The 26223-nt window shown below is 43.2% G+C and overlaps 1 protein-coding gene across 20 annotated transcripts in view; it reads right to left on the reverse strand.

Moving 5' to 3' along the window:
- Positions 1–26223, reverse strand: part of Pard3 (par-3 family cell polarity regulator) — a 605457-nt gene that overhangs the window by 90563 nt on the left and 488671 nt on the right. The window lies entirely within an intron of this gene.

The following is a 26223-nucleotide window of genomic DNA, read 5'->3' on the forward strand; positions in this document are numbered from 1 at the left end:
ACATCTCATAGGAATAAGAGCCACAATTTAAGCATGAAACTTAAGAAACTTGCATGAATAGAAACAAAGAGCTGACCTACCAAGAATTTTGAAAAGTCAAACTCTGGACTATAAAAATGCCTTTCAGTTAGTCCCTTCAGAAGTATAAAAACATAGGCTCAACTTCTGTCCTTTCCAAAATGTTTGAACCTAAGAGGTGAGAATAATCTCCTAAAGGAGCTATGTTCCCTTTGAAAGAAATAATAATAATCCTAATGAGGAGGAGGAAAATTAAATTATATTTATAGTTAAATGAGTATTTAGGGATGTAGGTGTGGAAGTGAGTATATATTGAGGGAAGGTATACTAAAAATGCCTAAAATACTTGTATTGAAAAACTCAAAATAATTATTAGATGATGATATTTGTGGGGGTTTTCTTTGCTTTGCTATGTTTGCTGCACTTTTTGCACTAAAGATACATTTAGTGTTTTATAAAAATGAATGAATAAGGGCCAGGGATTTAGCTCAGTGGTTTCGCCGCCTGCTGCGCAAGCACAAGGACCCGAGTTCGATCCCTGGTACCAAAAAAAAAAAAAAAGAATGAATATTAGAAATATAAGATAGTTGATTTAATCTACTTGATTGATCCCAGAAAAAAAGAATATAAAATATCCAAATCTGTTGGCTGACACTTATTTCTTGTATCAACTGCATTCCTTAATGTTCTTGATATCCATCACCCAAGTCAGAATTGGTATACAAATATTTAAGAAACGTGCATGAAATTGAGCAAGTGGGCGGGACCTCTTTAACAATAACCATTCCTAATGCTATTTGTATGACTACCTACAGAAAATAACATTGGATGATCTCTTTGGAAATTTTACAAATGGAACACAGTCAAATTTATAAGTGACATTTTAGACAGCAAATATGTTGCTTGGATTTTAGTGGCCTTAAACACTGCAAGCAGCTTAACCTTATCTCCCGGTGCCACTGCCTTCCTGGAGTAATTGATGCTTGGAGTCCCCAATTTCACATAAACCAGGCCACTGTGTTATTGTATACAACCCTCTGACTGCTGGCAGAGACAGGAAACTGCACGAAACCCAGATCAATAGACATGTCAACAGTAAGCTGCTTAATCTAATTCGGCCTATCTCATCTCAGGGCAGAGTTTGCAATTTTGCTGTTGGGTCCCTCTGGCAGGAAATGGTTTGGAAAGTTTAGTCTTAAGAAGTTTAAGTGATATGCTTATCCTTCAGGCTCTTGAATGTTTATTCAGCAGAATAACTGCTTTAAATGTTTTATAAATGGCAGTAACGTAAACAAGGCACGCCTGACTTCCCTCACATGTGAAAACTATAATGGTGACTTCCTTGACTACGGACGTAGAGCTTAACATGACAGCCGATTACACATTAGAGGAATCGGCTTTGGTCCACACGTCCTGAGCTAATGGCATCTTTAAACTTTGTCCCCTCCTCATCCTGTGGCACTCTTCTGAGGACCATTTAAAATAAACATCTATCTCTTCTCCAACTACATATTGAACAAATGGCTTCTGTGGCCTAAAAGCCTCCATGATTGCCCATCAAAGCCTTGTTCTTCCTCCTCAGAACAGGGTGGGTATAAGAAGTTGCAGGCTGGCAAGGAAGGGCCTGGGCTGGAAGCCCCTGAGCTTGGCCCTGCCTTAGCCATCACCATCACCACTCACTGCTTTCCTGTCCCTGAGCACTGACAGGTGCTCACTTGGAGGAGAGTGAGTGTCAAATGCCTGATACAGTCCATGGTACTGGTGCAAGCTGTCTTTCAGTTATCAAAAAAGTAAGGGCACATATCACTTCCCACACTCGTAAAAACACCGCATTTCTACAAGTCGCAATAATTTTATAAGCCTTAGGAAAGGACAGTTCTTTATCACTATCTTCCTTAAAATGATTTCTCTGCAGGTGTCCCAGGTGACACGAGCTCATTCACAGGTACAGAATGGAGGCCAGGTCTGTGGGGCACCATGCCACAGATGCTGGGTCACAATAGAGGTGGGGACAGGGGAGGGCTGGTATTGCTGTTCCGAAATGGGATGAGGCAGTGTGGGAGCAACAACTCTGCAAGGGTAAAGCCCCACATGATATCAACTGTGAGATGGAAAGCAAGGGGTTTGGGGTCTGTTGTGTTAGTGTGGTCTAGGGCAAAACACTTGTGAATTGTGCGTCATGGGAAATTCATCCAGCTCATGTTCACTGAATTCCCATTAGAGGTCAGGCTGTGTTCTAGGTACTAGGATCATAAGGGTACAAAGTCAGCCATGATCTCTCTCGTGGAGATTAACAGTCATGAAGAGGGAGGGCAAGAGCAAACAGGTACATACATAAATGATATTGCTCCAGAGACTGTTAAGTACTTCCAGCAACAGAGCAGTCATGTATGAAGAGTGTGCTGTGGGAGTAAACGAGCTCTCTGGGTGGCAGGAACCAGCCCTGGAAAAGAGATACCTGGCCTACATTTGTGTCCAATGAAACACATACGCCAGCTGCAGCACACAGATGTTTCCCTTGTGCCCCTGTCCCTGGAGCATGACCCTGAGGAGAATCAAAAGAAGAAAAGAGAGTGCACACAATTGACTTCACCACCCATTGGACTATTCTGGAAAATTCTATGGAACAGACATGACTTATTTATCTTTTCATTCTTAGTAAAGAAGTTGGCACATAGTACCAGACACAGGTGTTCCATCATTGTTTGCTGAATGGGTAAACTGGAAGATAGGACTATAAGAGTATCACGAGAAACTTCTAACTGTCAAAACCATAATTTGAGGGCATTACTGGGAAGGAATGGAAACAGGTGGAGCCTAGTTGAAAGGAGTGGATGGGCATAAGTTAGGGAACAGTATCCTGCCCTGGGCAGATACCTTTCACTCTGGCTCTTTCCCTCATTGTTTCCTGGCTGCCATAAAGTGGGCCGGTTTCCCTACACCATGCCTGCCCGCCACGATGCTTCTGCCTAGTCACAGGCCTACAGCAATGGAGTCGGTCAGCTGTGGACTGAAATCTCGGAAACCATGAGCCAAAATCAGTCTTTTCTCATTTAAACTGTTTTCCCCAGATATTTGGTCACAGGAAAAAAGCCAACACAGGGGGCTTATCCTATAGCTTGAGCTACCACTTGAGTCAATCCCTTGCTAACAAAATACTGTAACTCTATTAAACACTCATCCTAAAGAGTTTAATTCCCAGGAGCCGGAATTTCACTATTTAATATTTAGCAGGATCTCAGATTTATTCTCAATTTTAAAAACAACATGGAGGGAAGCTAGGATTAACCCGAACAGATTTGTCTGCATCACAGTAAGCACTTAGACTAACACCAAAATAAGACATCAGAGATATCAAGGACAAAAAAACAATGATGAAACGGTCCTGGTCAACAGAGCCATCACAACGGGAAGGATTCCTTCTTTGGCTCTGGAGGACATGAGTAGGAAAATCCATGCAGTGAGTGCTGAAATTACTCATGGAGTACTGAAAACACAGGATGGCACCAGACAACAGGAAAGACGGAAAGGAATGCCACTATGTGTGTGTGTCAGGCACTCATGCCCGTCAGAGCGGATGTGACAAGTGACAGCCCCAGAGGCTGAACAGCGTGCTCAAGGCCACAGCACAGGGAGAAGCAAGGCCAAGATCCTGCTTCTAATTCCAGAGACCTTCCTGCCACTCCTGTGAGTTTGTTTTATACAACAGCCTACATTACGTACCTCATGAAGCCATGACTAAGGGGCCACTGACTGAATCAGTGTCCACGGTAACAACTTTATGACAAACAAGTATCCTGTTTTAATAAAATGCCACAAAGAGAGCAAATGGTGTTCCTTCTCTAACTGGTACAGAAGTGGCATTTTAGTTATTGGAGACCCTGACTACAGGCACATCAAGTTCAGAAAATACACAAACACAACTGGACTATGGACATCCAGGAAGCTCAGAGAGCTTGTCCAGGTTCCCACTCTGCCCCTTGTCTCTGAAGTGCACCTCACAGTTCATCAGCCAACGCAGAGGAAACAGTTTAAGGCATCACAGGATCCGGGGAATGGGCCAGAAGCAGTGCTAGCATTCACCGGCCTAGCAAAAGAAGAAGAGTCCACTTTAAATGCTCCCATTACACATTCAAATCCATGAGGGACAAATTTTAGTCCCCTTTTCAGCTGGGTCTGCCATGTAAAAGATTCGGATCAACACGAAAGAATCCAAGGATCTTCCTCCTGTGTTTCTCAGGAACCTCAGCTGCCTTGTTCTTCAAGGTCAAATGCACAAGGTGATCCTATTTGGCTGTGTACCCAGCTGCTGGAGAGGGATACAGCAGGGGGAATCCTGCAGACACTTTTTGAGAAACAAAGAACTGGCAAACTCCAGTAGCAGAGGAAAGACATACAAATTCGAGAGGAAAAAACAGGTTTCATTTATTACGGTAAGCATTCTTAATTAAAGACAAGGAAGAACCCCAAAGAACTATGCCACTGGCTCTTCATTTCTGCTGAAACAGGCATCCCCCTAATTAGGAAGCAAAGTGCACCTTTATGCACCTGGTGATTTTCTATGCAGTGGCATAGTACAGTGTTCAACAGGGATGGTTTTAATCGGGCTGGTAATGGGATCTGGGTGAAAGAAAATTTCCCTGTTAATTTAGCAGGCCTCCTGAGATGTTAAGATTCTAGTTTGCAGGTGTTTTAAAGTTCCTCACCAAGCATGACCCCAGCCTGCCCCCTAGTTTTGACATGAGGTTTTAACTATCACCTCTAAGTCTCAGTCAATTTGTCCCCATAAAAATCACTCTGAGCTTCTTTCATGCCTCTGTGCCAGCGTGAGTCTCTTGATTTGCTCGGTACTAACTAAAATGTTATTAAATTAATAATTTGACACTATAGTGATCTATAAAGTTTGAAAGCGAGCCTCTGCTGCTCCAACCCTAAGATCTCTCCAATCAAAGGCAAAGCGACCTCCAACGGCCAGAACAGAACTGAGCAGCAGCTGTCGCTTCCCGGCCTTTGTGTGGAAGGAGTGCATCCATCCCTGCGGCTGTGGGTTGCTTAGATAAATGACTTGCAAATTAAAAGAAACATTTTTATGATTCACTGCAGGGGCTTGCTTTTTGGGATACAAGGTTAAAAGTGAACAGTAAACCTTTTAAGCTTATCGAAACTAAATTATTAACGCTGTGTTTCACCTTCCTTTTGTTCTCTTTATGGCATTCTTCCTGATTACTCACTGCAAATGTACTCCTACAAGTTGTAAATCAAATGAAAAATACTTAAAGCACAAAACCAGTTGATTAAAATATTCAACCACAGAGCAAGTACGGAGACTATGAAGAGTGACATCCTGGAGATAGATAGATAGATAGATAGATAGATATATATATATATATATATATATATATATATATGCGCTTTAGGTAGCTTTTGAAAATGAGATGTTGTGAAAAATTGTGCGCTTTCATCTCCAGAAGTAACTCAGAGGCACAAAGTACAATCTCACTTTTCAAATCCATCTGCAACCTTCAAATAATAAGCACTTTTCTCCACTTGGACAGATACCAGGTTTCCTGCACCCAGAGTGTGTCTCACCTGGAGGGGTTTATACACACATAAACTGCTTCAAAGGATGGCTGGGGATGCTTAGCAGAGAATGGAGTTTACTTTCAGCCCTGGGATTCGAGAGGGATTAACAAGCTCTGGAATCAGAATAGGGGGCGTGAAGACTGTTAAATTCTGCTTTGCCACTGGGCCTCCATGTGCTCAGCTATGCAATGGACTGATGATACTCCCTTAGGTTAGAGCTGTGATGTGACAGGCACATAGTAGTTTCAACAAAATATGCACTGGGTGACTCATTCTTCATGCATTCTATAAAGTGATGGTTCTGTGATTCACAAGACAGGCTGAATTACTTACATGTATTCTGATTAATAACTCCTGTCCAATCCCACTTCTCCGACCACCACATGACAGCAGGGGAGGAAGGAGTCGAAATGCAGGCTGGGAGGCAAATGGGGGCAACTCCCTGGGATCTGACTTAAGGGGCTTCCAAAGCAGCGCTGTCCCCAGCATGTCCCCTTCCTGCAGTGGCATGTGGAAGACCTACTCTGAGTGGGGCCAGCTCACACAGGGTCCTGCTGCTTCTGCCCTGACACGCTTACTGACCCATCTTCAAACATGTGTAAGTGAAGCCCGGAGAAGTCAGGAGAGCTGACATATGAAGGGAGGAGACCCTGGCAGTGTGTGTGTCCTCTGCCCTTTTTTGGCACCCCATCTGTGTTCACCATCCCTAACACCCCCTGGCACAGGATGGCAGGGGACGCAGGGTGCAAGGCAGCTCAGTGGAGGGGCTGACAGCTTGAGGAGCCTCTTTCCAGCTAAACCAGATCAAACCAGAACCTACTTTGTTTTCTCAGTGACAAATAAAGAGCATATATATAGATAGATCCCTATGGCACGTAGTAAGATGTCCTGATGTGTGTTTACCTTGTGTGCTGTTCAAATCAACCCACGGAACATGTACATACTTCATATACTTACCATTTTTATGCTGAGGAAGAAAGCCTTGAAATCTACTCTCTTAGCAGTCAGAACTTGCTCTGAATACAGAAAGAAGGCAGTGGTATCCTAAGAAACATGTATGACACAGGAGCCCATTATATCCTTTCTTAACAAATGTGCTACACATCACTGAACTCGCCAACCACTTGTGCTACAAAGATGATGGCAGAGAAAGAGAAAAACATCAGGTCACGTGGAAATATTTCCTTTCCTTCTGGTCCTTCTTTACCAGTAAGGCAAGAGTAGACAGTGTGGGTAGAATGTGCACAGGATGAGAAATGAGAAAGAAATGGCTGAGTTCGTTTTGGGCAGGGTCTCCCAGCCCACTGTCAGGCAATGGGGAGGCACGTGTGAGCTCTGAGATACAGGAGTCAGGGGCTCAGGGGCTCCACACACAAGTTAAATGCTTCTAAAACCGGCACCGGCCTGGGTCACAGCAGTGTGAGCATACTTGACACTACTGAACTTAAACAGGGTTAAGACGGTAAGTTTCGTAGATGGTTTTCACCACAACACAGGAACAAACCTGGCACTGCGCTACATGGAGATCGATAGTAAAATGCAGGCTAGTAATCTGAAATTTAATGTTTCTTTTTGTAGAAAGACGTTTAACAGCAAAGTAAAAACATCACAACCAGCTGAAAAGAGAGGACAGAATACAGGACCAGCTTTACATCCTGGTACTCTTAATGGGACCTTTGTTGGTGGTGGTGGTGCTTTGAATACGGCTTGGCGCTATTAATCCGCATTAAAGCCTCCAAAGCATGGAGTTGGCACTGACTTCAGGCCAGTTATCTGAGTGGGAGTCTTCGAACTGGCAGGACCTTAGGTAAACTGAGGCTTTCTCAAGAAGGATCAGGACTGGTGCCTTTTTGGCTAGGAGCAGGCAGCCCTCCGACTACAGCCTGACAGTATGAGGCAAGACATGGAAGCCACCGTCAAGATTTAGGGATGCTGTGTGCCTGTGCCCTGCTGCTCTTGAAATAAATGGGGAAACAGCAGCAGCAGCTCCTGGCATCACCGGGCGGCTCCTGCAGGAGAGAGGGAGAGGTCCATCTGGTGACAGTGGGGGACAGCTTGGCTCTCGCCCACTGAAGGCTACACTGGGGCTGCAGCACCCGCTGGAGCTGCACAGGCCTTGCCGGGACTGGACCAGCTCTCGATCTAATTTCTGCCTTCAAGGGAGCTGTTCTGCTGCAGCAGCCCTGCTGCCTCTGCTGCCTCTCTCTGGAGCTGCATGGCTCCTGCCAGTACTCCAGCTCTCAGCGCAGTAAGTCCAAGAAAGGAGAAGGAACCAAAACGACCCTCCTAAGCACTGCTCCTCTGAGCACCTCAGTCAGGAGGTGCCCGCTCCCAGCCTTGGCAGGCCCACCCGACCCGAATGTTCCAAGCCCTGCAGTTGAGAGGAGCAGCCGCTGAGTGGTGGAGTCGTACCTGGGAAGGCAGAAAGCAGAGCGGGGCCAAAGCCCAGGCCTTCCCAACCTGCTCACTGCTCTAGGCTCGCGAAGCAGCAGGCAGACCAGCAATCCTGAGGGCACAGTGTGGGATCAGTGGCAGGGGCTCCACAGACGGCACGGCAAAGACATAAAGGTGGAAGAAAGAGCATTCTGGATGAGAAAAAACCAGAAGTGACACTGCTGCCAAATGCGACGCACAAACTCACTAGCTCCTTGATCAAAAACAAGTGACATCAATTAGGTAATCTGAATATGGGAACGTGAAGTTTAGAGACTACTGACTCAATGTTAATTTATTACTGGGTGAGTTACAAAAAATAAACAAGTGGACCCAGACCAGTTTCAGGTGATTGCTGACCCCTTTCTGGAGTAGGCTACTGGGATGGGAGACAAATTCAGCTGTCTTCATAACATATCTTAGAAAAGATCAAGCAAGGGACATGACATGAGATACAAAGTGGTGTGGAGAATGATATGAACCTAACACCATCACATTCAAGTCAACACAGAAATAGTCATAATGACAGCCACCGTCAAGGTCTTCTCGTGCACCAGGTAATGCTCTGTAACCTCTATGTATGCCTCAGTCAGCCTTCGTAACCTCTCTGACAGTTGGGTGTGAAACGCCATTCTTGGAGAACAGAAAATGGGCTCAGAGAGACTGTGGACACACATAAGGACACACCCAGTACGTGGCAGGCCCAGGATTGCAACCAGGTCTTCACCGCTCCAAAACCCAGCCTAATTATTTTTCAAAAGTGTGTGTTTTAAATTACATGAAAGGTGAGGTAAGAAAGTTGGGTATTAACAAGCTGTTCTCACACCTGGGGCACATGCTCCATCCCTACAATTGACACGGTTCAAACTCCTGCGTGGCTCAGCTGGGTGGGGGTGGGAGCCTCACTCTGAGAGCCTGGTCAAATCCTGCAACCACCGCTGCCCTTGTCTTTCTGGCTCAGAGCAACAGACACTAGGAGATTGACTTTAGAGCTTTTCATAAGACATAGTTAAGAAGATCAATAACCAAATACATTGCTCACCGAATCCTGCTTAAGTTGACAATATGGAAAGATTATTTCTCAGCTGGATTTGGGAAAATCTCACGAGACTTTGCACAGCTACGCGGGGGAATTGGGGCAATATTTCTTCTTCTTTCATCAATGTTTTAAACGTATTGAGACTCTCCCCTGGGGGACGGGCCAGGTGTCAAGGGGGGAGGCACGAGAGAATATGCGTGTACCCTCACACAGAGCTTTAACACACTAAATCCTCAGTGCACATCTACGGAGAATGCAGAGCACCTGACTATAAAGAGAGATAGGCAAACTTCAATGGAGCAAATTTAAAATAAATCCCGCAGGCGCTGGTTGTTGTCACAGCTGTGGGGTAGGAAAACTTGTCCCAAATGCTCCAGTAGGAAGTGCACAGGGCAGGGAGATGGAAAAGGGCACACCTCGGTGATCAATCCGGGACAGGAGACAGGCGGCAGAACTGAGCGCCGAGAGACTGGGAGTAAACAAGAGACAGGACAGGTTGCACGGCTGCCAATGTCTGACGGTTTCCAGGTTTTCTTAGACATGCTATTTCACTGGGCCAGGAGCAGCTATCCATCACCCTGTTCAAGAGCCATCAAATCACTGTCCCTTTTTATAGGCCTATCTCAAAAAGCTACAAAGCAGCTCAGCAGAAATCTGGGTACTGTCAGCTGGAATGATTTATTCCTTTTCCGGTACAAGCTGGGACTACTTTCATTGTTACTGTTGTTTCGAACACTAGTGTGTTTTAACTACTGAGAAAGAATGAAAAAAACAAAAGAGAGAAGACGATCTTTTCAGTCTCACAGAGGTTTGACACTTAGTCAAATTCAACCAAAAGATATTTTAGGTCCTACTATATTTCAGCCATTGAAAATACAGGGATGAATAAGCACATATTCCAGTAAGAGACACAGACACATAGGTGTCACTACAATATAGGGTTGTATGCTCTGACACACAGATGTACAAAGACACAGGAGAAACAAGCTCTCGCACGGTGGAACAGAGAAGACATGCAAAACACCAGAGAGCCTGAGATGTTTAAAGACCCGAGCCAGGTTCTGAGGCGTAAATGACTCCTGCCAGGCAGCCCTGTCGGGTTTCATTATTGGTTAAGACACCCTATGTAAACATATCACTTTGGCTCCTTACCTCACACCATATATAAAAAAATGATCTCAAAACCTATCATGGGCCTATATATAAAAGCTCAAACTGCGAAACTTTTAGAAGAAAATGTAAGAGAAAAATTCTCACAGCTGTAGGTTAGGGAAAAATTCTAAGATATGACACTAAAAGTAATCAAGAAAAAGAAAGACTGGTAAACTAGATTCATCAAAATTATTTTATACAGAAAAGGGCAACATTAAGAAAATTAACAAGCCACAGACTGGGAGAATATTGGGAAGTCATATGTCTCTTACAAGACTTGCATCTAAAACATATAAAGAACTCTTAAAATTCAATAATAAGACAATGAGTAGCATTATAAATACAGATGCAAACTAGCTGAATAGTTTACCAAAAAAACAAAAACAAAAAAGAAATACAAATGGCTATAAAGCAAATTACAAGACTGCATTAGGGAAATGCAAATTAAAATCATGAGATATCACTTCACAACTATAAGATGTCTACAGTAAATAGAAGAGAAAAGAAAGCAATTCCAACTCGAGTTGGCTTGGATATGAATATACTGGAACTCTCACATACTGCTAGTAGGGATGTACAACTGCCACTTTGTAAAAGAGCCTGGCAGTTTCCTAAGAATCAAACATACATTTACCTTACAACTCAGTAATCTACTCCTGGGAAATGAAATGTGTCTATGCAGGAACTTGCATCCACCAATTCATGATAACATTACTCATAATGGCCCCAAAGTACAGCAATCCAAATATCCATCTATCACTCAATGAATGAGTAAAATATAGTATGCCCCCCATTGGACTACTATGAAGAATATAAAGGATCTATCTATAAATACTCATACATGGATAATCCATAAAAATAGTATGCTGAGTTTTCAAAATGCAAAAAGTCATACATGCTAATATTTCCTTCCATCTCTATAAAATGTCCAGAAAAAGTTAACCTGCACACACAAAGCAGGTACGTGGCTGCCTGGGTGTGGGGTGAGAACAGGAACTGACTGGATAAGAAATGTCCCCAAACTGAGTTGTAATAGTTGCATAACTATTAATTTACTAAAATTAATTGATGTGTACAGTGAAGTGTTTTAAGCATTTACTCCAGTAACAATGGCTATTATCAAGGACTAAAAAAATAGTGAATATTGGCAAGGTTGAGGGGAAAAAAGAACTCTTCTGCACTGTTGGGAATGTAAACTAGGACAACCACTATGGAAATCAGTATGGGGATTCCTCAAAAACCTCAAATCAGAAATTCCATTTAATCCAGCTACTCCTCTTCTGTGTATCTTCCTGTAAGGTAAAGTTATCATATTAGTCACATGTGCATTCCCATGTTTATAGCAGCATCAAAACAGCTAAATCATGAGGGCAGCCTATATATCAATCAACAGACGAATGGAGAAAGAAAACGTGGCATATATACCCAGTGGAGTACTACTTGGCCATAAAGAAGGATACATTTGAGTAATCTGTAGGAAAATAAGTAGATTTGAGACCATAATGTTAAATAAAACAAGTCAGTCATGGAGGTTAAATATTGCATGGCTTCTCTAAAATGAGAGACCCAAAATATAAATAATTTAAACAGTATAATAAAAGAGCCACGTTGAGATGCAGTGAGGTGGCACTGCACAGGTGGGAAGGGGATGTGCAGAAGAAGGAGAAAGGGCATGGTGGGCGGGGTATAGTGATGAGGATGCGGTATGTTCTGTATCAAAACTCAAGCTGGATGTAAGCACAATATATCAGAAACATACTGTAAATATGTAAATAAAAACAGTGACATGTATGTTATTAGATTATACTTCAATAAATCTGGTGACAAATATGGGTTGGGACGAAAATGGGGAGGTATAGGTTTTTAGGCAGCAAGACAGTTAAACAGACTGGAGCTGGATAAAACTGTCTAAACAAATCAACAAGGGACGAACGCCACGCCCCAGACACAGCTGGTGAGGATCCCCCAGCAAGGGGACTCTCCCACCCACCCTTTGTTACGCAGCTTTCTGTGGCAGGAGGGAGCCGCGCTGGGCCCAGTTCGCTGTCCTTTCCGCCCTTCCTTTCTAGGGTCACTGGAACTGCCTCCTGCTCCCTTGCTCTCTCCTGAGCAGTTGACTGGCAAGTGCACTGGCGCTGCTTCTGCAACATGTTCCCCAGACCTGACACGCAGCGATGGGCTCTCCTCTATTTTTGCCTTCCTCCCCAAGCCCGTGACTCTGTTTCCCCAAACACACCTGGTTGACAGTTCTGCCCGGCCCACCTTCCCAACATCCGATACATGTCCGTTTCTGCACCAGATGCCTCTTCTCTCTGGGGCAGTTTATCCCTCTTCCTCCTAGTATGGCTAAAAACTCTTACTTTTAAACACATCCTGCAACTAAAAAGCCTACACCCACCTCTCCAGTGGTAGCGTTTTGCTCTGGTTCACACATCCCCTGGCAAATTCTTCATGAGTTGGGGAAGAATGTACGTGTTCAAGTATTTTAGAAATCGGAGGTCATAAACTATGCTCTGCTCCCTATTTCTTATGCTTTCAACACACTTCATCAACCTCTGCTGCTATTTTTGTTGTTGGGCAATGAATGAACAAACAAATGACCAAAGGGAAGAATGAATGAAGTGAAGATGCAATAAGGAAACATTTCCTTCATTTCATGCATTCAATTTGCCCATTTTAATACTTTTATTACATAAAAGTTTACATAATATCTTACCCACTAGCCTTTATGTGTCATGTAGTTTTCAAATTAATTCCTACTTGCACCTGGACAGCTTATAAAACCCATAGTTTTAGTTTATATTTATGCCCTTGGACAGATATGAGGTGAGACAGAAACCTCAGATACATTAGTGTGGAATAAGAATAACCTTTCCATGCCCACTCTGGGTAGGGCCTGAGATCAGGAAACAATTTGGCCTTTTGGCTCTATTAAATACATTGAGTAACCACAAATCAAAGACTGTAACCAACAAATAAATACATGCAACAAACAGAACATAAACCAACCTGGCCACAGAGACCAGGACAGCCTCAGAATGCCGATTTCCTGAACAGGGAGAGACCTACAAGCCTGCAGTCCAGGCCACAGCACCAGCTGGTACCACAAGTGCTGCCTGTCTATTCATCGCCCTTCTGTCCCTACCCCAAACTGCTACACAAAGACAGTTTCTTTCTAAATGCACACTGGCAACGCTAAGTATTTATCAAACAGCAATAGTAACAAGACTTTGATACAGCCAGTAGCAAGTTTGTTTGCTAAGGAAGAAAGGGATAGGGAGACGGGGTGGCTAAACTGGTTCTACCTCTCCCAAGTCATTTCTTCTTTAGCCAGCTTAATTCTGACAATGTCTTGCCCTGCTCTGGGCTTTCACTTCTCAATGCAAACCAGCTGCCTTGAAAACAAGACCCTTTTTTACTCTTCTCTCTACAATAACAAGTTTAAAAAGCAGAGGGGAAAGTGTAAAAACTACAACTTGAAAAATGAGAACATAAGCTGAGGGTGGAGCTCAGTGGTAGAGCACTTGCCTAGTATGCATGACGCCCTGGTTTCAAACCCTGGTGTTGCATAAAACAAACAATATTCTCCAAAGTTGATCTCCATTCTTAGGTCATTGCAGCTGCATCCCAAAGGGGAGGCTCATCTTAGCCACAGAAATCTGCCAAAGTTTCTCAAATTAGATTTAGATGTTTATATTACACATGGGCCTCACAAAAGTTCTTGAAATGAATGAAATCACACACTTCACATTGATAGGAAAAATACTATGTGAAAAACCTTTTCCTTTTATTTGACACACACTTTTGCATTGTAATCTTAAAAGACAACACAAGAACTTGTCCGTGCACTGTCTGCTATGAAGAGTCAACTTTTGGCTCCTGAAATATATTATTTCCAGAAGTCACACAAGCTGGAGATATATGAGTTACTTTAGAAGGTCATAAAATTTCAATCAGTTTCAGAATGTCAGGGCTGTCTGTGGCATATTCCAAAACTCAGCATTCAGAATGGCAGTTGTGACTTAAGATGATCATCTTTCAGACCTGTCGCTGACGTTTGGTTTCCACCCGGCCCAGAGGCCCAGAAAACTGGTCTGAGGCAAAGGCCCCCTCTGAAAAGTCTCCTTGGCCCACCCTGAACAGCCACCCATTGTTCCAACATGGACAGACTTCACTTGGAATCTTCATCTTTTTTCTGAAGCTCTCTTGCTTGTTAATGCCTGACCTTGGCATCTGTGTGCAGAAGACGCTAATGCGATCTGCTCCAACAATGCAGACTATTGGCAAGGAACACAGGCACGCTTGGTGATGTCACTGAGCTCATTAGGGATGTACTTGACATTTTGGCCCAAGAGAGCATACTTATTAAACACACACTCAGGGAACAGCAGTGTGGTCTGTTGATAAGTAAAGTAAAACAATGCTTGTTTTGTCTTGCTATTAAAATAGCACTTTGACCAAGAAATAGGATTTCTGCCCTTATCTCTCTAATTATGGTAGCAAAGCAAACTGAAAGATACCAAACGCTCAGTTCCAAGTTAGGCATTTTACAGAACTCTAATAAAAATCCAAATATTAATGGTTCCTTTAGCAGCCTCTGTCCCAATCCTGGTCCTTGAGCCAACACACTATTACTAGAAAAAATGCCTTCCAGGGATACAATAGCTATGTCTGAATTATGCTTTGGACCATAATTCCAGATAATTGAGATATCTGGAGACTGATAAAGACTTTCAAGGACTCCAATCACTTGCAATTCTCCAACTCTACCTCTTCAGTCAAGATGACTTTCGCTGGACATGACAGAGAGAGAAGAAAGCTTGGAAAGATTATAGAAATGCTTTGTTCTCGGCATCATAGAGCAGACAGACCTACAGAGCTCAGAGGGCCTGGTAAATCTGTCACCTGGCTCCATTTCAGCACCTAGGAAAGGCACACCTCTAATCAGGGCACAAAAGCAATGAAGTCCCAACAACCTATCATCCATCTGAGATTGTGCAAATCAGGTGACTTTCAGACACATGAATGGATTTTTTCCACACTCATTAAGGCACTGTAAGTGGAGTAAGATGAACCTGAAAGTTGTTTTGTGATGGGTATTGTACAGCATAAACACCAAATGGCAAGCTAAAGCAACTTGGAAGAGAAGATGGGATCTTTGCCTCATGGTGGGCATGTCAGAAAGCTTATCATCACTGTGACAAAATGCCTCAAATGATCAACTTAAAAGGGTGGAAAATTTATTATTTTCACTCACAGTTTCAGAGGTTTCAGTCCATGGTCGCTGGGCTCTTTTCCTTTGGGGATGTGGAAGCACAGCATGTCATAGCAGGAGCACAGGGCAGGGGTAGCCTTCATCCACAGCAGCCAGAAAGCAAAGAGAGACAGAAAGGTGCCAGGGTCCCGACATCCCCTTGAAGGGCAGCTCCCAATGACCTAACTTTCTCTCACTGGGCCCCCACTCCTCAGGGTTCCGCCACCTCTCAACAGTGCCACATGCTGGTGACTGAGCCTTCAACAGATGGCCCTTTGGAAGTCACTAATCCAAACCATAGTAGCAGGTATACAGGGAATTTGAGGAACCCTAATGAAACTCAAATATATTCAGGGAAAGTATTACTACCCTCCTCACCTCCCTGACCCCCTCTGGCTTGGCTCTGAGGAGGGCCCTAAGCTGAGGAAACAATGTGATCTTTACATTCCTTTGGGTTCTTTGTGTCAGAATGGTGTGTCCTTGCCACTGTAAACTTCAGTCTTCTACCCCTCAGGCATCTTGCCAGATATCTGCATGTGGCTAAATCCACGAAGACCATTCTGACTAGGTCCTACTGATGAGTCTCTTAGTGCCACTAGAAACAACAGACCATGCTTTCTTCCACCTTGCTTTCTGAGTACCACCCTCTCCTGATTCCTCTTCCGCTAACCTGGCTCTCCCATTTCAGTTCCCTTGGCTCTCTCTTACTCCTGGCTGATATCTCCATGCTACAGGTCCCAAGGCTTGGGACAAGTCCTCTCCTCATTCCATAGAGGACATCACCCTTTTCCATGGTTTTAATTAACATCTGAATGTTGACGATTTCCACGGCGATCCCTCCAGCCTACATGTCTCCTCTGCCCACCATACTTGCTTTGCTCATTGTTTGGTTGACATCTCAAATTCAACGTGGATGAAACCCTCTTCTTAGATTTCTAGTTACTTCAGTGTTGTCTTCTTCTACAAGACTTGTGTAATCCAGTCCTTACGGAAAATCTCACCTGTGTGAAATACCTGGCGTGGGTCTGTTTTCCCGGCTGACATATTGACCTTGAAATCTATGTTTCACAGAGCAGCCGTTGGGATGCTTTAGAATGATGAATCGGATCATGTTCACAATCTTAAAAATGTTATAATGGCACCCTGAGTGCAACTCCATCTTGCCAGCTTTGCTCAGGTAGGTTTTACTCCCAGACCCCTCTGATTTCATCCCACACCGCTAAGAACTCTGCAGCCACACTGGCCTCTTGTTTCTGGAACATGCTGAACTTGCTAAACTTGTCCCTGGCTTTCTCTCAGTTCGTGCAGCTCTTTCTGGCTGGATGGCCGTTCCTTCCATTTCTTGCTTGACTGATTTCTTCATTCAGAATTCAGGCCAAATGTCATTTCTCCAGGAAATCTCCTTTCTCCTAAATTTTTTCAGCACCCTGATTATGCCTATATCATAATTTATAACTAAATATTCATTCACATATTTTATTTTTTAGCTACTCTCATCTCCCACGCTATAACAGGCAAGGACTTTGTTGAACTCACCCTTTTGTACCCAGCACAGGGACCTCAATATACCTTTGTTCACATCAGGTGCAGTGTAATCTTGTAGTCCCAGAACTTGGGAGACTGGGCGGGAGGGTCACTCGAGACTAGAAGTTTGAGACCACCCTGGGCAGCACAGCAAGACCCCTGCCTCAAAAATATAAAGTATTTATATTTTTATATATTTAAATTATATATCTATTATCAGTATTTGTTCAACAAGTGAATAAATAAATGACCATCAGTCCTACGATGTTTTTGCAAGTGACTGGCCCTCTCTCCCTTCCTCTCTCCCGCCCTTGCTCTTCCTCCCCACAGCACTGAGAATCACCCCAGGGCCTCAGGCATGCCAGGCAAGTGCTCTACCACTGAGCTGTATCTCCAGCCCACGAGGAAAGTAGGTCTCTAACACCAGAAATAATCTGGAAAATCATAAATCACATGCTCTGGTTCTTATAAAGATCCTGCAAGGCAAATGGATAACACACCTACCCTTCAGGGAGAAAACGGCTTAAAAATACTAGTCCACAGTGGCTTCTTGAGAAACACTGCTTTATTTACCAAGCTCTGTGCTGTTTGTAAATTTTTCCTATTTATTCAACAAAGTAATTTCTCTGAGGAACTCCATGAATCTGAAAGTAATTAAATTACTATTAATTTTTTAAAAGATTCTATAATTCAGGCCACCAATTTAATTAGGTCTTTTTCCTACTTAATGTGAATTTATTAAGTTTTGCCATGTTTTCTCCATTCATTTTCTTCTAAAAGATAAGATTACTAGGTTACAGAACTCTACAAATTCCTTTAATTCCTAGGTTGAAATTCAGTACAAATTTTCCTAAAATCTAAAAGCTCCTGTGAGGTGAGGTAAGAAGCAAACGAGAGATATGCAGTCAGCCCCGATGGTGTTCCAAAGCACCGGTGAGAACCAGAGGGGCTGGGGAGGCGTCGGGCTCCTCCAGAGTCTGTCGCTCTGGCTCTGCATAGCCTCATCCCACTGCTGGCCCTTGCCAGGTGCTCTCCCACTCACAGATATTTTTGTGATGGATTTGGCATTATTGGCTCTGCTCATGGATAATTTGTTTCCTTTCTCCCCCAGCTCTTCCATGTGTGTATAAAGAGCCACATTAACTGCCACTTCCGTTTAGTTACTGGGTTCTAAAGACTGACATAAACAAACAGTGTACGAGTGTATCGGGCATGGAATCAGATGTCAGAGTTCTGACGAATGCTAGCCCTTGCGGTCTTACTGGTCTGAACATGACTCCATGATGTGTATTTACGAGTGAAGATTGCTGTGATTGCTTTCGCCTGTCTTTTATATTTTCCATAGTATTAAATGATGTTGATTTGCTCTTAAAAAGAGTCTAAAAACATACAGTTCAATGCATTTTCTAACTGAATGCTTCCAAACACAGCATTCCCCTCTGAAAGTATTCAACCAGAGGGCTGAGGCTGTAGCTCAGTGGTAGAGCGGAGGGCATGCTTAGGATATCATGTCTGAGGCCCTTGGTTTGGATCCAAGCACCAAAAAAGGAGGAGGAGGAGAAGGAGGAGAAGGGAGGGGAGGAGGAGGAGGAGGAGGAGGAGGAACAGGAGGAAGGGAGGGAGGGGAGAGGAAAGGAGAGGTAGGGGAAGAGAAGAGGAGGAGAAAGCAAAGTATCCACCCACACAGGGACATTCACAAACTCTTAAAGGTGTCAATGGACTCAAGATGACAAGGAAGGCTCACATAGCTGAAGAGAATCTCTGTAGTAGGGACACTGTCATCCCTACTACAGCTGGTGACTGCCAAATGCCGGAAGCTGAGTTCAAAAAGATCTTGGAGGTTTCTTTACCCAGTCCAACCATCTATCAAGTGTAAGTTCCTTTTAGGGGTCTGTCAAGGTCATCACTTGAATAATCGACAGTTTGTGACCCAAGAACACAGAAAGAGCATGTACTAGAAGGTGGAAGACTCAATCCCACAGCCTAGGCAGCCTACTGTCCAGTGCTACATCACTGATAGAAGAGAACCCCATCTCTAGCTACAGAAATTGCTATGGTTGGGATCTTGAATGTCCTCCAAAGGCCCAAGTGTTCAAGGCTTGGTTCCAGGCTCGGTACTGAAAACTGTAAGGTGCTCAGAGGTCCTAAGTGACTGGGATGCACCCCTGGAGAGGAGGGCGGGACCCCAGCTGCTTTCTCTTTCTCTTTATTGTGAACCTGCCATAAGATGAGTGAGTGGCTTTGCTCTGCATGTGCTCCTTGCCATGGTGTTTGCCTGGCCTCAAGCCCCAAAACAATGGAACCAACCAACCATGGACTGGAACCCCTAAAACTGTGAGTCAGAACATACCTCTTCTCTTTATCAGATGATTATCTCAGGTTTTGGTTACAGCAGTGGAAAACTCACCATCAAAGACACTACTTATTTCAGCCCACAGACACTGAAACTTACTTTTTCTGCCCACCCCATTCCATTTCAGTTTCCAGGGCTGCCTGGTCAGGACCATTTCAGTATTACTCTTAATAAAGGTCTTCTCGCAATTATAATAAAGAATGGATAATTTATTTAACTGTGCCAAATACAAGAACAAAGATAACAGCATTTTTTCTATACACAATAACTAAGTAAAACCTTTAATGATGACAAATATTCTTTCACTTTCGGGAAATCAGCAACCTTCTGTTGCTGTTGTTTGCCCTGTTTGGTGCTAAGTGAAAACTGATCCTGGTCATCCTGTAACCCATCCACAGATAGGAGCAGACCTAGACCACTGCTGGCGTGCCAAGACTGAAAATGCTAACAGATGCCCAAATCTCTTAAACCAATGCACTTTTCAAAAGTTGAAGTGGGTTCCATTAAGAAATAATGTGGGGGTAACAACCTTCACAACCTTGTCCTAAAATCAAATCTGGTCTCTAGGAAGTTTAAGTGACTTCTAAGACGTACAATGTCACTGGTGTGTGTCCCTGATTCCTTTCATCAAGTATATGTAAGGACAAGGTGAGATTAAAAGCATTTGGAGACTAAGAATAATACAGCTGCTGGAAAATTTGGCTCCCAATATTTATTAAAGTTGATGCTAAAATAATGTGGAATTAAATCCTCTGCAAAAAAAAAAAAAAAAAAAGCCTCTAAATTCCCCAGAAGCTGTAAGCGGCAGATGCTAAGGTCAAGCCATCCAGCCTCTCGCAGCTAATACAAAACCTATTACAGCGCTCAGCGCACATTGCTGGGTGGTGTGAATGAGCATGTGTCTTTAAACTCTTAACCACAGATTAGGGGCTTGCTTCCTGAGGGTTTTTAGTTTCTTTTAAACAGATGGTCCAAAGTGAGGATGAAGGAAGCTGTTTTGATCTATTGTGTAGGTACAGAATGTTATCTTGGTTTTGTTTAAGCATTACACTGCCTAGAGTTAAATAATTGGGTGAAAATTCTCAGCTTTAACTTTGAAGCCAAAGCACATGGAGACAAAGTGTTTAATAATTTTTCTTTATATTTGCATAAATGTTTACTCTTCTGCAAACAGAAATATCCATACTAATACTAATATCCGTAAATATTAGTATTTATGCAGTGATTTAGGGAATAGGTACACTTCTATGAACGCCATATATACATGTAAGTGCAAACATGATAATCTTAGAAATGCTCCTATTTAACTAAAGATGGAAAAAATGAGCCATGTGTAAGTTCCCATGCAATATCTAAAACAGCTTTTTAAAAGCCAGAAAACCTTCCTGACATATATCTTAACCTACGAACTATGAACACATACAAGTGAATTTAATTCTGAAATTTTGAGTTACTCAAAGAGTTATTCTGATATATGTTATAATTCCACATTACACTGTTAAAATAATACCACTCAAAGTAGTACTTCTCTATGCATATAGGACTTGGAATAAAGAATGCTGTCTTTTTAAACTTTGCATTTGAATGCATTATTTTATATGCCTCTCCTGGCTTGGCTTCACACTGGTAAATGGTGTTTCATCAGCCCAAATGATTGGAAGGATGGTTCATGAATTTAGTTTATGAATACTGACACATTTCAACCCACAAATAAGGATGTAACACTGCATCAAAATGGAGCTAAACGAGGAAAAAGGACACAGCAGCCAATAGGCAAATCTAGATGAAACTGAACAAAGGCACTTAATTTAATAATGAAAACCACTCCAATTTACAATGTACTGTACTGTACCTCTAGCCATTGAATTATTAAAACAAATGCATATTCAGATGTTTCCCAAAGATGCTTTCCTTCTCTTTCAGATTCCAAAGAATGCCTCTCTAATCCAATACAATTCTTTTCATGCTGCATTTCAGCAGCTGTCTTTCTTGATTTCTAATCAAAGCTGATGATAACTGGCTTTGGCAACAGACTGTAAAATCCCAAATGAGTAATTAAAGCTATAAATGTGTTCACTTCTTCCTCCAAACCCAGGGTGCATTTCTTAGCCTAACACATTCAGGCTCAACAAGGCTCTCCTGGTTTTTTAATTTGGTCAGGTTCTTTCATACATTCATAAAGGGGTGGCTGAGGTTTTGTGTTCACGTTTCTCAATAACCAGATCCACTTAAACAACAAAGGTCAGGGCTGCAAATGCCTCTTCCAAACCTCTCCCACACACATGGTCCAGGACAAAGAAGTTTGTAGCCAACAACTGCTTTAGACTAAGAAAGAGATACTGGAAAGGAAAGCAATATGGCATTTTAAAGGAAAATGGAAGGAAGTAGTTTTAAAAATCCTTCAAACAAATTTTTAAAGCTATACAGTAGTGGACATTGTAAAATTTTCTCTGACAACAGTGATCAAGGGGCAAGAAGGTCACCCTGAAGCTGACTCTTTTAACCACTCCATCTCTGGTAAAAAAGATTTTCAGCAGTTCCTGAAATGCAGAAAAACTGTAATCGATACACTTTGTCAACTGATTAAAGCCTCTATGGCATTTTGCTATTAGCTCATAAAAAAACTGCATTGGACAACTATGAATAAATGCAGATGCTTTTTACTATACATAATTTCAGAATAGAAACTTTCCTTTGACATATGTTAAAAGGCCAAAAGACCTTCATTAGAAATTGAGATGGATGCTTGAAAAACAAAACAAAAAACCCAAACTGAGAAATAGCTCAGCATTTCTGTCTAGATGTGTTGGCTTCCATGCTTAACCTAATGATCTGAAGAGTCAAAATAACAAAATTTCTCGTAAATTAAATCAAGCAGTGTTTTGCTTAAAGTCATGTGCATTCTTAACACTGCTGGATGACTCAACTCTGATACACAACTTCTTCAGCCTGCTACCATCCTGGGGAAGCCCCATGAGTGCTGGGGGTGGGGGGAGTCAACAAAAGGAGCACTCTGGGAAACCAGCACTGAAACAGCAATGAACCGGAACTGACTGTCGCCAGAGGGGGAGGGGGGGAGGGGCAAAAGAGAAGGTGACACCAGCTGAGGGACCTGAGAAGGACCTCTACCTTCAGATGGAAACTTCTGAGGAGAGCTCTGTTAGTTGGGGTTTACCTTACATCAGAATATCCCAACATCTTTGAAACATATGATGTGAAAATGGAAAAAGGTACAGTTTTAGAATTTTAAATTTTGTATGGAGGAGATAAAAATGACATATTTGAATTTGAGGGAAATAAGGCAGATCATAGGCATCGACCATAGTACGTTTTAAGTTGTTAACAGATGGTAGGAAAATGAAAACAATACAAACAGCAGCAAGCAGGCACTGAGGACATCTTCCGGCCAGGCCCCATGCTCCCTGATTCATTGTATTAGCCCGTTTACTTCCTTTAGACAGCATGGGCAGGCAGCATTACTGTTCCCTTTACAGACAAGGAAATTGAAACTTAGGAGGTTAAGCAACTTGACTGAGATAAATCCATTAAGTGAAATGTAAGAGAATACTGAATATTGTAGAAAGACATTTGCGACATATGAAGTAAAAGGCCACATTATTAAGCAGTGATGCATATGATTCTATTTTTTGCTTTAGAATAAGCATAGATATGCAAATATCTGTGTATGTTTGTCTAAGAATATACCTCAAAATGTGAGCAATTATTGTTTGGGGGTTGGATAATCTTTTTTTTCTGTGTTTTAAAAATTTTGTACAAAAAATCTATTAGTTTCCTATTGTTAGGAAGGTAGTTTGACTTTAGCAAACCTAAAGGACAAAGGAGGTCCAAAACAGCATGATTTGTCAGTTATAGTTAAATAAAGACATATGGCCCTCAGTGGATAACTCATTTATAATCATTTGTTAGGCCTCAGACCCCAAACAACACAGAGCCTCTATTTCTACAACAAGGCTACAGCTTTCCTAGTTGCCATGGCCTATACTCAACGATATCCAAAAGGGAAACACTCTTGATAGATACTCCCCCTTGGGCTGAGACTTGATTTAGATTATGTTGTGGTTTGTATCTAGATGTCCCCGCAAAGCCTCATGGGCTCGTCGGTGGGACTTTTCAGAGCTGGGTGGATCTAGGGTGTGTAATACTGGGGTTAAGGATGCATGGTACTGGATTAGTCCACTAATTGGAATTAGCATAGTTCTGGGTGTGGATAATGGGAAAGTCCACCCTAGGTGTGGATGGCACCACCTGAAAGGCATTCAGCCCGGATGGGATAAAAGGCTGCTTCCACGTTGCCTTCTGCCTCCCACACCATGAACTGTTTCTCCTCTGTGATGCCCCTCTATCATGCAGCCCTTTCTTGGAGCTAGCCGACCATAGACTGAAACCTCTACAAACTGTAATCTTAAATAAACCTTTCCTTCTTCAATTTTGAGTATAAGGCATTTTCTCGCAGCAACCAGAAAAGTAACCAAGGCAGATTTGAGCCTTTTCTTTCCATAAATTTATTTTGTAAGTCTCTTACATGATTAAGTCCCCTGAAGGAACAATGGCCATCTGGGAAGAACAAGGAAGACATTTTGTAATTCCCAACTTACCTCTAAGAAAAATATGGAAAAACAGCAATAACCACCCAGGGTCCCTGAACCCCAGCCATATCTAAAAAATGATCCAGACTCACACTCTGCGCAGATGCTCACATAGTACTGCCCACCTGTCCCCCAAGGTATAACTATCTGCATTACAATAAACTGCCCATACTTCTGCTTGGCCGCCTACCTACCTGTGTGTCTTGTCTGAATGTTTTCCTCAAAGACAGAAAGGGCAGAGGAATGAGGGCCAGTTCTGCACCCACTGACAAAACCCAGCTTCCTGGTGACACCAGTACGATATAATTTTAATGTTTGATTTAAAAAATTATATTGGTAATGTATGTTAATTCAGAGATCAAGGTTTTACATATTCACAAAGAAGAATTTTTATAATGTATGAAAAACAGTTCCCAGCAAATTCTCGGCCAGCCTTTGAAATAGAGCTGTCTTGAGACAAGGTGGGATTTCCAGACTTGGCGAAAGGAGGTGCTTTCAAAACAAGAGACAGGAAGCGCCAAGTGGAGAGGCCCATGTTGCTCCTGGTAAGGACCATCTTCTTGGTGGCAGACCCAGGAGCAAGTCCTCTGCAGGGCTCTGGGAGGGGAGGTAAACAGTCCCTGCCTCAGGCAGGGTTCATAGACATAAACAGGAGGGACCCAAGACAACCAGAGTGCGCTATGCCCGCATCCTACAGACGTGCACAGGTACGAGGAGCCTCCATCCCTGCGCCTCTGTGGATGACGCTGCTCAGAGGCTTCCTGGGACACATGGGGTCTCTGCTCTCGGACTTAGACTTAGGAGGGTAGAACTGGAAGTAACACAGGAATGAACAGGGCTGCTGGAGGTGGGGAATTACAGGACAACATCTGCAGAGAAGCACATGGGGGGATTGCTAGAGAAGACCTCAGAGAGGATCACTCCAAGGAAGCAACTTAGAAGTACCTGGATAATGCCAGGAAGCCTGGCAGCAGCTGGGACAGGGCATCCCGCAGACCAAGGGCAAGGGAAAGGCCTGGGTCAGAACATGGGGAGTCCAGCGTGGCTGGCTGGAGTAAGCCCAGGGAGCGACATAGGTGAGGTCCAAGGGGCCAGGCCCAGGCCTCAGCAGAGGTGGGGTTCAGGGGTCCTCAGGCGACAGAAGGGCAAAGGAGAGGGTGGGTCAGTAAGCCAGCATAAAGGAGCTGGACAGGAAGTAGGAAGCACCATGGAAATGGATGAAGGAAGAAGGAAGCAGGAAACAAAATAAACCTCTAAGAGCAAGGAGTAAGGCTGACGTCGCTTGGTCATAACTGCAAAGGAGGGACAGCAAGATATTTAACAAGAATTTGTAACAAACTGCAAAAGCACCACAGATGGAGCCTGGGCCTCCAGAGGCCCAGCAGGAGGCACCAGGGAGACGTGGACTCAGGAGCAGAGAGGGCGGGCCATTGGGCCTCGACCAGGCTTTCCAGGGAAAACGGTGAGTAGTTCAGTATTTACCTTATACTCGCACTGCTTACTCACAAACAGCTGTGTCTGTTTAATTTTACTCTGAGGTCTACCTGCTTATAACTATCTATACAGTGCATATTAAAAGATCTTGTTTTTAAGTACAATTAACTTCCTGAACTAGGAAGTGTTTGTAACAGAAATACCTAAATCCAGGTGTATTCTGGTAACCGGGCATCTACTCACCTGAGTTAGCTCACTTCCTCAACAGAGCTCTAGAGGTCCCAGGGAAGACCGGTGGGGGAGCAATGATGAGGGTAACCTAATCTAACATGCAGCGGAGCTTTGTAATTTTGAGCATGTTTTCACATATATGCTTTACGGTGTTTGATCATTTTACCTTTCTTTTTCCATTGACAAACTAGGAATGATTATCCCTGTTTATGAGTTTGGAAAAGGCTTTTCTAATAACCAGGTGACTTGCCCACAGCGGCACTGCTAGTTAAGGGCATGAGCTCACAAGGATCCAACTCCATATCAGCCACCAGCTTGACTTCCTTTAAAAGGGATGAGGGTGAGCAGCAGCAGGTACCTTCCTCCTGCATTCCTACTTCTCTAAGTCAATGGGCTGTTAAATCAGGTCCCTTCTCATTCCAAAACGGTTGAGGTCCATGACTCTAAATGAACTTTTATTAACATAAAACTTAATGAAAACCAGTATTTCATCAACAAGGAAAGGAGTACACCTATCAAGCCATCACTGCCCCTTGATGTTGGAAACCCAGAAATGATTACCGCTCTCAAGACCTTGTTAAAAAGTGTGCACATT

The sequence above is a fragment of the Heterocephalus glaber genome, unplaced genomic scaffold (genome assembly GCF_053883595.1).
Source record: "Heterocephalus glaber isolate CG9 unplaced genomic scaffold, H.glaber_assembly_v1.0 deba00000738, whole genome shotgun sequence".
NCBI classification, from domain to species: Eukaryota; Metazoa; Chordata; class Mammalia; order Rodentia; family Bathyergidae; genus Heterocephalus; species Heterocephalus glaber.